Below are 13,804 nucleotides of genomic sequence, written 5' to 3'. Positions count from 1 at the left end.
ATACCAGGAGAATTGTCAGTTTCTCTGAGAGATGTATGAAATAGAGGCCCCGGTAAGGGGAGAGAGGATCTGTGTGTCTGTATGTGAGTGTGTGAGTAGATCAGGTGTGGGGGTGGATTCAGAGAACGGGTTGGGGAGCTGCCGCTGACAGCCAGGCGGGAGAGGGAAGAGGAGCAGCTTGGACCAGACACTCTGCAGAGGGAAGAGGAGCAGCTTGGACCAGACACTCTGCAGAGGGAAGAGGAGCAGCTTGGACCAGACACTCTGCAGAGGGAAGAGGAGCAGCAAGACACTCTGCAGAGGGAAGAGGAGCAGAGACACTCTGCAGAGGGAAGAGGAGCAGCTTGGACCAGACACTCTGCAGAGGGAAGGGAGGAGCAGCTTGGACCAGACACTCTGCAGAGGGAAGAGGAGCAGCTTGGACCAGACACTCTGCAGAGGGAAGAGGAGCAGACCAGACACTCTGCAGAGGGAAGAGGAGCAGCTTGGACCAGACACTCTGCAGAGGAAGAGGAGCAGCTTGGACCAGACACTCTGCAGAGGGAAGAGGAGCAGACACTTGCAGAGGGAAGAGGAGCAGGTTGGAGACACTCTGCAGAGGGAAGAGGAGCAGCTTGGACCAGACACTCTGCAGAGGGAAGAGGAGCAGCTTGGACCAGACACTCTGCAGAGGGAAGAGGAGCAGCTTGGACCAGACACTCTGCAGAGGGAAGAGGAGCAGCTTGGACCAGACACTCTGCAGAGGGAAGAGGAGCAGCTTGGACCAGACACTCTGCAGAGGGAAGAGGAGCAGCTTGGACCAGACACTCTGCAGAGGGAAGAGGAGCAGCTTGGACCAGACACTCTGCAGAGGGAAGAGGAGCAGCTTGGACCAGACACTCTGCAGAGGGAAGAGGAGCAGGTTGGACCAGACACTCTGCAGAGGGAAGAGGAGCAGCTTGGACCAGACACTCTGCAGAGGGAAGAGGAGCAGCTTGGACCAGACACTCTGCAGAGGGAAGAGGAGCAGGTTGGACCAGACACTCTGCAGAGGGAAGAGGAGCAGCTTGGACCAGACACTGAGGGAAGAGGAGCAGACCAGACACTCTGCAGAGGGAAGAGGAGCAGCTTGGACCAGACACTCTGCAGAGGGAAGAGGAGCAGCTTGCCAGACACTGCAGAGGAAGAGGAGCAGCTTGGACACTGCAGAGGGAAGAGGAGCAGGTTGGACCAGACACTCTGCAGAGGGAAGAGGAGCAGCTTGGACCAGACACTCTGCAGAGGAAGAGGAGCAGCTTGGACCAGACACTCTGCAGAGGGAAAGCTGAGGACAGAACTCAGGTCAGAGGTCAGCTAGAGAGACAGTTACTTTGGTCAACTTCAAGTAAAAGAAGTACAAATAGCAAGAAAACTACACAACAAGGAAGTAGATGTTTGGATCATTGAGGGAGAAAACTACAGGGAATAGGGTGATACTATAGGTCAACCCCTACCCCTGACTGACCATAAATGGCCCCTGTTGACCTGTGACCCTGGTAGTGTACTATACAGGGAATAGGGTGATACTATAGGTCAACCCCCTACCCCTGACTGACCATAAATGGCCCCCTGTTGATCTTTACCACTACACTGTGGTTAGGTATCAATACTTTACCATTACACTGTGATTAGGTATCAATACTTTACCACTACACTGTGGTTAGGTATCAATACTTTACCACTACACTGTGGTTAGGTATCAATACTTTACCACTACACTGTGATTAGGTATCAATACTTTACCACTACACTGTGGTTAGGTATCAATACTTTACCACTACACTGTGATTAGGTATCAATACTTTACCACTACACTGTGGTTAGGTATCAATACTTTACCATTACACTGTGATTAGGTATCAATACTTTACCACTACACTGTGATTAGGTATCAATACTTTACCACTACACTGTGATTAGGTATCAATACTTTACCACAACACTGTGGTTAGGTATCAACACTTTACCACTACACTGTGATTAGGTATCAATACTTTACCACAACACTGTGGTTAGGTATCAACACTTTACCACTACACTGTGATTAGGTATCAATACTTTACCATTACACTGTGGTTAGGTATCAATACTTTACCACTACACTGTGGTTAGGTATCAATACTTTACCACTACACTGTGATTAGGTATCAATACTTTACCACTACACTGTGGTTAGGTATCAATACTTTACCATTACACTGATTAGGTATCAATACTTTACCATTACACTGTGATTAGGTATCAACACTTTACCACTACACTGTGGTTAGGTATCAATACTTTACCACTACACTGTGATTAGGTATCAATACTTTACCACAACACTGTGATTAGGTATCAATACTTTACCATTACACTGTGATTAGGTATCAATACTTTACCATTACACTGATTAGGTATCAACACTTTACCACAACACTGTGGTTAGGTATCAACACTTTACCACTACACTGTGATTAGGTATCAACACTTTACCACTACACTGTGATTAGGTATCAATACTTTACCATTACACTGTGATTAGGTATCAATACTTTACCATTACACTGTGGTTAGGTATCAACACTTTACCACTACACTGTGATTAGGTATCAATACTTTACCACTACACTGTAATTAGGTATCAATACTTTACCATTACACTGTGATTAGGTATCAACACTTTACCACTACACTGTGGTTAGGTATCAATACTTTACCACTACACTGTGATTAGGTATCAATACTTTACCACTACACTGTGATTAGGTATCAATACTTTACCATTACACTGTGATTAGGTATCAACACGTTACCACAACACTGTGATTAGGTATCAATACTTTACCACTACACTGTGGTTAGGTATCAACACTTTACCACTACACTGTGGTTAGGTATCAATACTTTACCATTACACTGTGATTAGGTATCAACACTTTACCACTACACTGTGGTTAGGTATCAATACTTTACCATTACACTGTGATTAGGTATCAATACTTTACCATTACACTGTGGTTAGGTATCAATACTTTACCATTACACTGTGATTAGGTATCAATACTTTACCATTACACTGTGATTAGGTATCAATACTTTACCACTACACTGTGATTAGGTATCAACACTTTACCACTACACTGTGATTAGGTATCAACACTTTACCACTACACTGTGGTTAGGTATCAATACTTTACCACTACACTGTGATTAGGTATCAACACTTTACCACTACACTGTGGTTAGGTATCAATACTTTACCATTACACTGTGGTTAGGTATCAATACTTTACCACTACACTGTGGTTAGGTATCAATACTTTACCATTACACTGTGATTAGGTATCAATACTTTACCATTACACTGTGATTAGGTATCAACACTTTACCACTACACTGTGATTAGGTATCAATACTTTACCATTACACTGTGATTAGGTATCAACACTTTACCACTACACTGTGATTAGGTATCAATACTTTACCATTACACTGTGATTAGGTATCAATACTTTACCATTACACTGTTTCTACCTTCTTAACAACAATATCAACAAGGCAGGTCCTACAGGCCCTAGTTTCTACCTTCTTAACAGCACTATCAACAAGGCAGGTCCTACAGGGCCTAGTTTCTACCCCAGGAAGAGTAGCTGCTGTCTTGACAGGAACTAATGGGAATCCATAATAAACCCCAGGAAGAGTAGCTGCTGCCTTGACAGGAACTAATGGGGATCCATAATAAACACTGGGAAGAGTAGCTGCTGCCTTGGCAACAGGAACTAATGGGGATCCATAATAAACCCCAGGAAGAGTAGCTGCTGCCTTGGCAGGAACTAATGGGGATCCATAATAAACCCCAGGAAGAGTAGCTGCTGCCTTGGCAGGAACGAATAGGGATCCATAATAAACCCCAGGAAGAGTAGCTGCTGCCTTGGCAGGAACTAATGGGGATCCATAATAAACCCCAGGAAGAGCAGCTGCTGCCTTGGCAGGAACGAATGGGGATCCGTAATAATCCCCAGGAAGAGTAGCTGCTGCCTTGGCAGGAACTAATGGGGATCCATAATAAACCCCAGGAAGAGTAGCTGCTGCCTTGGCAGGAACTAATGGGGATCCATAATAAACCCCAGGAAGAGTAAGTAGCTGCTGCCTTGACAGGAACTAATGGGGATCCATAATAAACCCCAGGAAGAGTAGCTGCTGCCTTGGCAGAAACTAATGGGGATCCGTAGTAAACCCCAGGAAGAGTAGCTGCTGCCTTGGCATGAACTAATGAGGTTCCATAATAAACCCCAGGAAGAGTAGCTGCTGCCTTGGCAGGAACTAATGGGGATCCATAATAAACCCCAGGAAGAGTAGCCGCTGCCTTGGCAGGAACTAATGGGGATCCATAATAAACCCCAGGAAGAGTAGCTGCTGCCTTGGCAGGAACTAATGGGGATCCATAATAAACCCCAGGAAGAGTAGCTGCTGCCTTGGCAGGAACTAATGGGGATCCATAATAAACCCCAGGAAGAGTAGCTGCTGCCTTGACAGGAACTAATGGGGATCCATAATAAACCCCAGGAAGAGTAGCTGCTGTCTTGGCAGGAACTAATGGGGATCCATAATAAACCCCAGGAAGAGTAGCTGCTGCCTTGGCAGGAACTAATGGGGATCCATAATAAACCCCAGGAAGAGTAGCTGCTGCCTTGGCAGGAACTAATGGGGATCCATAATAAACCCCAGGAAGAGTAAGTAGCTGCTGCCTTGACAGGAACTAATGGGGATCCATAATAAAACCCCAGGAAGAGTAGCTGCTGCCTTGGCAGAAACTAATGGGGATCCGTAGTAAACCCCAGGAAGAGTAGCTGCTGCCTTGGCATGAACTAATGAGGTTCCATAATAAACCCCAGGAAGAGTAGCTGCTGCCTTGGCAGGAACTAATGGGGTTCCATAATAAACCCCAGGAAGAGTAGCTGCTGCCTTGGCAGGGAACTAATGGGGTTCCATAATAAACCCCAGGAAGAGTAGCTGCTGCCTTGGCAGGAACCAATGGGGATCCATAATAAACCCCAGGAAGAGTAGCTGCTGCCTTGGCAGGAACTAATGGGGATCCATAATAAACCCCAGGAAGAGTAGCTGCTGCCTTGACAGGAACCAATGGGGATCCATAATAAACCCCAGGAAGAGTAGCTGCTGCCTTGGCAGGAACTAATGGGGATCCATAATAAACCCCTGGAAGAGTAGCTGCTGCCTTGACAGGAACCAATGGGGATCCATAATAAACCCCAGGAAGAGTAGCTGCTGCCTTGGCAGGAAACTAATGGGGATCCATAAAAACCCCAGGAAGAGTTGCTGCTGCCTTGGCAGGAACTAATGGGGATCTATAATAAACCCCAGGAAGAGTAGCTGCTGCCTTGGCACAAACTAATGGGGATCCGTAATAAACCCCAGGAAGAGTAGCTGCTGCCTTGACAGGAACTAATGGGGATCCATAATAAACCCCAGGAAGAGTAGCTGCTGCCTTGGCAGGAACTAATGGGGATCCATAATAAACCCCAGGAAGAGTAGCTGCTGCCTTGGCATGAACTAATGAGGTTCCATAATAAACCCCAGGAAGAGTAGCTGCTGCCTTGGCAGGAACCAATGGGGTTCCATAATAAACCCCAGGAAGAGTAGCTGCTGCCTTGGCAGGAACTAATGGGGTTCCATAATAAAACCCCAGGAAGAGTAGCTGCTGCCTTGGCAGGAACCAATGGGGTTCCATAATAAACCCCAGGAAGAGTAGCTGCTGCCTTGGCAGGAACTAATGGGGATCCATAATAAACCCCAGGAAGAGTAGCTGCTGCCTTGGCAGGAACTAATGGGGATCCATAATAAACCCCAGGAAGAGTAGCTGCTGCCTTGACAGGAACTAATGGGGATCCATAATAAACCCCAGGAAGAGTAGCTGCTGCCTTGGCAGGAACTAATGGGGATCCATAATAAACCCCTGGAAGAGTAGCTGCTGCCTTGACAGGAACTAATGGGGATCCATAATAAACCCCAGGAAGAGTAGCTGATGCCTTGGCAGGAACTAATGGGGATCCATAATAAACCCCAGGAAGAGTTGCTGCTGCCTTGGCAGGAACTAATGGGGATCTATAATAAACCCCAGGAAGAGTAGCTGCTGCCTTGGCACAAACTAATGGGGATCCATAATAAACCCCAGGAAGAGTAGCTGCTGCCTTGGCAGGAACTAATGGGGTTCCATAATAAAGGACAAGGTGGCAGACCTAATAAAAAGGCCAAGGTGGCAGACCTAATAAACTGGCCAAGGTGGCAGACCTAATAAACTGGCCAGGTGGCAGACCTAATAAACTGGCCAGGTGGCAGACCTAATAAACTGGCCAGGTGGCAGACCTAATAAACTGTGGTATATGGCAGATGTAAGGCATGGTGGATGTGTCAGTCCTCCATCCGTCAGAGAGAGAGAGAGACCTGTGTGTGACTGACGGTGGTTTCCAGAGATCATGTTTCCAGGAAGCCAGTTCAGGGTCTTTCAGTTCAGGGTGACTCCTCTGTAACTACTAACACCTGGTGTTTCAATGAAGCAGCAGCAACAATACACAGCTACAACCACATTAACTCTTCACATATCACTCTGAATGAACCACAGAGAGCTAAATGAATCTCCTACCCGTATACTTTAAACAACGCACCAGAACAAGCCTGGTCATCAGAGGACCATATGTGGAATAAATCCTGGCTGAGACGGCCTGACACATCGACATGAACTCTGCTTCTGATCAAAACACCACGCGCAAATCCAGAGTCTTAACTAGCTGTACCTTTCATGTGTTTTACTGTCCCACAGAAAGACTAAAAGACAAAACACAGTACATACCAGGTAGGAACTGATGTCCAGACTGAGTGACCAGACGATCCCAAACAGACTGCTGTGAAGCAACACACACGGACGGACTCATTCAGATCCCATGTGTTAGTGTAGAGAGGTGGGAGATACCTCAGGTTTTCCAGTTCCAACTCCACTAGATGGAAAAACAGCTGTCGGAGGGAAGGGAACGACCCACCCTGAATCCTACAGGACGGGGGTTGGAATGCGTGTCTGTCAGAGTGGATATGTGAAAGAAACTTGGAACTCACTGTGGTGTTCTTTGGACCTGATGGGAGGAATGGAAACCACGGCAGAGTAGAGAACATGATCAGTACTGACCACAGGATCACTCCCAAACGGCACCCTATTCCTTGATATATAGTGCACTACTTTGATCAGAGCTCTATGAGCCCTGTGGGCTAAAGTAGTACCAAATAGGAGCCATTTAGGATGCATCCCCACAGACTTGTGACTGTGACTAACATTCTGAGGTCGGCTGGTAAGACATGACTGTAGTCTTCTGAGAAAAAGACACAAAAACGAGGTGTTGACAAAGGTTTGTTGTTGTTACTGTACAAACAGTATACTTGGAAAAGGCACAAAATAAACAGTCAAGAACACAAGTTTCTCTGACATTTTATTGTTGGATGGGAATGTAGCAGCTCCACTTATAACATGGATCTATTTTCACCATTACAATGTTCTGGATAGAAGCCGTCCTGGAAAACGCTTTGAGAAGGTTGCAGACAGACAACAGAATCAGGTTCATTCAATATTTAGGCCTGTTTACTCCTCTGGTTCCTGCCGACTCTGGACTGACTGACTCTGACTGACTGACTCTGACTGACTGACTCTGACTGACTGTATTGTCGGCCTTCTTGATGGCAGCTCTTGGTATACACCAGAAACCACCTATTAAATATAACAGGACATGATACCAAACCAATCTATTAAATATGACATGATACCAAACCAATCTATTAAATATGACATGATACCAAACCAATCTATTAAATATGACAGGACATGATACCAAACCTTCTGATTACAAATAAGCAGTCCAAACTTAAAAGACCACACTACATTTATTTCACTCCGCCAAAAGCCCAGAACTTGACCAAGTTCAGTGCACACACTTTGGACCCATGCAAACAATGATCACACACACACACACACACACACACACACACACACACACACACACACACACACACACACACACACACACACACACACACACACACACACACACACACACACACACACACACACACACACGCACACACACACACACGACCTTTGGCCAGGGCCGTGTCATTTAGAACGTAGACTGAGTGTTTTTCATTACAGACCAACGGACAAACTAACACTGATAAATACACAACGTTCAAAACAGAACACAGCTCCAACAACATGTCATCATTATTCATTGGGATTGATCCATTATTAACGCCCATTGGGATTGATCCATTATTAACGCCCATTGGGGGATTGATCCATTATTAACGCCCCATTATTGGGATTGATCCATTATTAACGTTTCATTGGATTGATCCATTATTAACGCCCATTGGGATTGATCCATTATTAACGCCCATTGGGATTGATCCATTATTAACGCCCCATTGGGATTGATCCATTATTAACGCCCATTGGGATTGATCCATTATTAACGCCCATTGGGATTGATCCATTATTAACGCCCATTGGGATTGATCCATTATTAACGCCCATTGGGATTGATCCATTATTAACGCCCATTGGGATTGATCCATTATTAACGCCCATTGGGATTGATCCATTATTAACGCCATTATTAACGCCATTGGGATTGATCCATTATTAACGCCCATTGGGATTGATCCATTATTAACGCCCATTGGGATTGATCCATTATTAACGCCCATTGGGATTGATCCATTAACGCCCATTGGGATTGATCCATTATTAACGCCTTGGGATTGATCCATGTCATTTCCCCATTGGGATTGATCCAGGATTAACGCCCATAAGGATTGATCCATTATTAACGCCCATTGGGATCACATCCTTCCTAGTCATTATCTTGTGCAAATCACAAAACTGGAGAACTGTTTTCCCCAAACACAGGAAAAGGTACATAAGATGTGCCTTGTGCTACACGTCTCAGTGGAGAAATCACATCCCTATTGGTCAATGCTTGGTAAACAACAGGTGGAGACTGTCAGAGGGATAATGTCCTGACAGAATGTCAGAGGGAAAAGATGTGCCTGACAGAATGTCAGAGGGGATAATGTCCTGACAGAAGGTTAGTAATGTCCTGACAGAATAAGGTCAGAGGATAGATGTCCTGACAGAAGGTCAGAGGATAATGTCCTTACAGAAGGTTAGAGGGATAATGTCCTGACAGAATGTCAGAGGATAATGTCCTGACAGAATGTCAGAGGATAATGTCCTGACAGAAGGTCAGAGGGATAATGTCCTGACAGAAGGTCAGAGGGATAATGTCCTGACAGAATAAGAGGATAATGTCCTGACAGAAGGTCAGAGGGATAATGTCCTGACAGAAGGTCAGAGGGATAATGTCCTGACAGAATAAAGGGAAAATGTCCTGACAGAATGTCAGAGGGATAATGTCCTGACAGAAGGTCAGAGGGATAATGTCTGACAGAATAAAGGGGAAAGATGTCCTGACAGAAGGTCAGAGGGATAATGTCCTGACAGAAGGTTATAGGAATAATGTCCTGACAGAAGTTTAGAGGGATAACCACAATGTCAGAGGATAATGTCCTGACAGAAGGTCAGAGGGATAATGTCCTGACAGAAGGTAAAGGGAAATATGTCCTGACAGAATGTCAGAGGGATAAATATCCTGACAGAAGGTTAGAGGGATAATGTCCTGACATAAGTTTAGAGGGATAATGTCCTGACAGAATGTCAGAGGATAATGTCCTGACAGAATGTCAGAGGGATAATGTCCTGACAGAAGGATTAGAGGGGATAATTCCTGACAGAATGTCAGAGGGATAAATGTCCTGACAGAATGATGAGGATCATGTCCTTGAAGCAGAAGGAGAGGGGATAATGTCCTGACACAAGGTCAGAGGGATAATGTCCTGACAGAAGGATCAGAGGATAATGTCCTGACAGAAGGTCAGAGGGATAATGTCCTGACAGAGGTTAAGGGATACTGTTCTGACAGAAGGTCAGAGGGATACTGTCCTGACAGAAGGTCAGAGGGATACTGTCCTGACAGAAGAATGAGAGGGATAATGTCCTTGACAGGGGTTATAGGGCTAATGTCCTGACAGAAGGTTAGAGGGATAATGGCCTGACAGAAGGTTAGAGGGATACTGTCTGACAGAAGGTTAGAGGGATAATTTCCTGACAGAGGATGGAGGGATAATGTCCTGACAGAAGGATGGAGGGATAATTTCCTGACAGAGGAAGGAGGGATAATGTCCTGACAGAAGGTTAGAGGGATAATTTCCTGACAGAAGGTTAGAGGGATAATTTCCTGACAGAAGGTTAGAGGGATAATTTCCTGACAGAAGGATGGAGGGATAATGTCCTGACAGAAGGATGGAGGGATAATTTCCTGACAGAGGAAGGAGGGATAATGTCCTGACAGAAGGTTATAATGTCCTGAGGGACAATGGCCTGACAGAAGGTGATAGAGGGATAATGTCCTGACAGAAGGATAGATGGATAATGTCCTGAGAAGGATAGATGGATAATGTCCTGATAGAATGATAGAGGGATAATGTCTGACAGAATGATAGATGGATAATGTCCTGACAGAAGGATGGAGGATCATGTCCTGACAGAATGATAGAGGGATAATGTCCTGACAGAAGGATAGAGGGATAATGTCCTGACAGAATGATAGAGGAATAATGTCCTGACAGAATGATAGAGGGATAATGTCCCACAGAAGGATAGAGGGATAATGTCCTGACAGAGGGTGGAGGATAATGTCCTGACAGAGGATGGAGGGATAATGTCCTGATAGAAGGATGGAGGAATAATGTCCTGACAGAGGATAGAGGGATAATGTCCTGACAGAATGATAGAGGGATAATGTCCTGACAGAATGATAGAGGGATAATGTCCTGACAGAAGATAGATGGATAATGTCAGAATGATGGAGGGATAATGTCTGACAGAGGATTGAGGATAATGTCCTGACAGAAGGATAGATGGATGGCATCTGACAGAAGGATAGATGGATAATGTCCCTGTAGAGGAAGGAAGCGATAATGTCCTGACAAGGATAGATGGATAATGTCCTGACAGAAGGATAGAGGAGATAATGTCCTGACAGAGGATGGATGGATAATGTCCTGACAGAAGGATAGATGGATAATGTCCTGACGAAGGATAGATGGATAATGTCCTGACAGAAGGATAGATGGATAATGTCCTGACAGAGGATGGAGGGATAATGTCTGACAGAGGATGGAGGATAATGTCCTGACAGAAGGATGGAGGGATAATGTCCTGACAGAGGATGGAGGGATAATGTCCTGACAGAGGATGGAGGGATAATGTCCTGACAGAGGATGGAGGGATAATGTCCTGACAGAGGATGGAGGGATAATGTCCTGACAGAGGATGGAGGGATAATGTCCTGACAGAGGATGGAGGGATAATGTCCTGACAGAGGATGGAGGGATAATGTCCTGACAGAAGGATAGATGGATAATGTCCTGACAGAGGATGGAGGGATAATGTCCTGACAGAGGATGGAGGGATAATGTCCTGACAGAAGGATAGAGGGATAATGTCCTGACAGAGGATGGAGGGATAATGTCCTGACAGAAGGATGGAGGGATAATGTCCTGACAGAGGATGGAGGGATAATGTCCTGACAGAGGATGGAGGGATAATGTCCTGACAGAAGGATAGAGGGATAATGTCCTGACAGAGGATGGAGGGATAATGTCCTGACAGAAGGATAGAGGGATAATGTCCTGACAGAGGATGGAGGGATAATGTCCTGACAGAGGATGGAGGGATAATGCCCTGACAGAGGATGGAGGGATAATGTCCTGACAGAGGATGGAGGGATAATGTCCTGACAGAAGGATAGATGGATAATGTCCTGACAGAAGGATAGATGGATAATGTCCTGACAGAATGATAGAGGGATAATGTCCTGACAGAATGATAGAGGGATAATGTCCTGACAGAGATAAAGCTGGTTGTGATTTCATAAATAGAAAAGCAGTGGTATATTATTTAGTTGTATCATTTTGAGAGGAGCCCCAGGATTCACACATCAATAACACAGCACAGTAACAAGGAGCCTGTCCAACATACAGTCAGCCTCCTCCCTCGCTGCTCTGCACTACCTATACACCCTATATAGTGTACTACCTATACACCCTATATAGTGTACTACCTATACACCCTATATAGTGTACTACCTATACACCCTATATAGTGCACTACCTATACACCCTATATAGTGTACTACCTATACACCCTATATAGTGCACTACCTATACACCCTATATAGTGCACTACCTATACACCCTATATAGTGCACTACCAATACACCCTATATAGTGCACTACCTATACACCCTATATAGTGCACTACCTATACAGTAACAATTAACCTGTCCAACATACAGTCAGCCTCCTCCCTCGCTGCTCTGCACTACCTATACACCCTATATAGTGCACTACCTATACACCCTATATAGTGCACTACCTATACACCCTATATAGTACACTACCTATACACCCTATATAGTGTACTACCTATACACCCTATATAGTGTACTACCTATACACCCTATATAGTGCACTACCTATACACCCTATATAGTGTACTACCTATACACCCTATATAGTGCACTACCTATACACCCTATATAGTGCACTACCTATACACCCTATATAGTGTACTACCTATACACCCTATTCCCTATATAGTGCACTACCTATACACCCTATATAGTGTACTACCTATACACCCTATATAGTGTACTACCTATACACCCTATTCCCTATATAGTGCACTACCTATACACCCTATATAGTGTACTACCTATACACCATCCTATATAGTGCACTACCTATACACCCTATTCCTATATAGTACACTACCTATACACCCTATATAGTGCACTACCTATACACCCTATATAGTGAACTACCTATACACTCCCTATATAGTGCACTACCTATACACCCTATATAGTGCACTACCTATACACTCCTATATAGTGCACTACCTATACACCCTATATAGTGCACTACCTATACACCCTATATAGTGTACTACCTATACACCCTATATAGTGCACTACCTATACACCCTATATATGTACTACCTATACACCCTATATAGTGCACTACCTATACACCCTATTCCCTATATAGTGTACTACCTATACACCCTATTCCCTATATAGTGTACTACCTATACACCCTATTCCCTATATGGTGCACTACCTATACACCCTATTCCATATAGAGTACACTACCTATACACCCTATTCCCTATATAGTGCACTACCTATGCACCCTCTTCCATATAGAGTACACTACCTATACACCCTCTTCCCTATATAGTGCACTACCTATACACCCTATTCCCTATATAGTGCACTACCTATACACCCTATTCCCTATATAGTGCACTACCTATACACCCTATTCACTATATAGTGCACTACCTATACACCCTATTCCATAATAGTGCACTACCTATACACCCTATTCCATAATAGTGCACTACCTATACACCCTATTCCCTATATAGTGCACTATTTTTGACCAGGGCCCATAGGAAGACATACTGTATAGGTCATATAGTGTGTCTCACATCTTATAGTGCACTGATATATAGTGTAGTGCACTACTTTAGACCAGAAGGGCAGAAGCCCCCATAGGGCTCTGGTCTAAAGTAGTGCACTATATAGGGTGCCATAGGGCTCTGGTCTAAAGTAGTGCT

At 44.7% G+C, this 13,804-nt stretch overlaps 1 protein-coding gene and 4 long non-coding RNA genes across 63 annotated transcripts in view; 3 read left to right on the top strand and 2 right to left on the bottom strand.

Annotated features, from left to right (window-relative positions):
• The window catches only part of LOC127925364 (aminopeptidase N-like), a gene marked incomplete at its 3' end in the record, with an annotated part of 95,306 nt that extends 88,213 nt beyond the window's left edge, over positions 1–7,093 (bottom strand). The window contains exon 1 of the mRNA XM_052510255.1: positions 6,869–7,093. The remainder of the gene's footprint in view (positions 1–6,868) is intronic.
• Positions 7,094–9,210: 2,117 nt separating this feature from the next.
• LOC127925359 (uncharacterized) lies at positions 9,211–10,098 on the top strand. Its single transcript, XR_008120706.1, has 3 exons — positions 9,211–9,251; positions 9,304–9,408; positions 10,044–10,098. It is a non-coding gene; the product is annotated as an uncharacterized LOC127925359 (long non-coding RNA).
• LOC127925360 (uncharacterized) lies at positions 9,619–10,012 on the top strand. 2 transcript variants are annotated; one of them, XR_008120708.1, is made up of 3 exons: positions 9,619–9,665; positions 9,721–9,774; positions 9,992–10,012. It is a non-coding gene; the product is annotated as an uncharacterized LOC127925360 (long non-coding RNA). The 2 variants fall into 2 exon arrangements; XR_008120707.1 differs by lacking the exon at positions 9,992–10,012 and adding an exon at positions 9,938–9,965.
• Positions 10,099–10,127: 29 nt separating the features above from the next.
• LOC127925358 (uncharacterized) lies at positions 10,128–11,984 on the top strand. Of its 9 annotated transcripts, none has more exons than XR_008120704.1 (3): positions 10,128–10,179; positions 10,312–10,472; positions 11,953–11,984. It is a non-coding gene; the product is annotated as an uncharacterized LOC127925358 (long non-coding RNA). The 9 variants fall into 9 exon arrangements; XR_008120700.1 differs by lacking the exon at positions 11,953–11,984 and adding an exon at positions 11,715–11,830; XR_008120699.1 differs by lacking the exon at positions 11,953–11,984 and adding an exon at positions 11,322–11,465.
• A 58-nt stretch (positions 11,985–12,042) lies between these two features.
• Positions 12,043–13,797, bottom strand: LOC127925357 (uncharacterized). 50 transcript variants are annotated; one of them, XR_008120685.1, is made up of 5 exons: positions 13,399–13,797; positions 13,207–13,366; positions 12,732–12,870; positions 12,607–12,681; positions 12,043–12,556 (listed from the first exon to the last, which is right to left on the bottom strand). It is a non-coding gene; the product is annotated as an uncharacterized LOC127925357 (long non-coding RNA). The 50 variants fall into 50 exon arrangements; XR_008120693.1 differs by having other exon boundaries at positions 12,632–12,681; XR_008120649.1 differs by having other exon boundaries at positions 12,607–12,756; positions 12,789–12,870.
• Between the last annotated feature and the right edge of the window lie 7 nt (positions 13,798–13,804).

The sequence above is a fragment of the Oncorhynchus keta genome, unplaced genomic scaffold (genome assembly GCF_023373465.1).
Source record: "Oncorhynchus keta strain PuntledgeMale-10-30-2019 unplaced genomic scaffold, Oket_V2 Un_contig_5484_pilon_pilon, whole genome shotgun sequence".
Lineage (NCBI taxonomy): Eukaryota > Metazoa > Chordata > Actinopteri > Salmoniformes > Salmonidae > Oncorhynchus > Oncorhynchus keta.
This window is presented reverse-complemented; position numbering and strand designations above follow the sequence as displayed.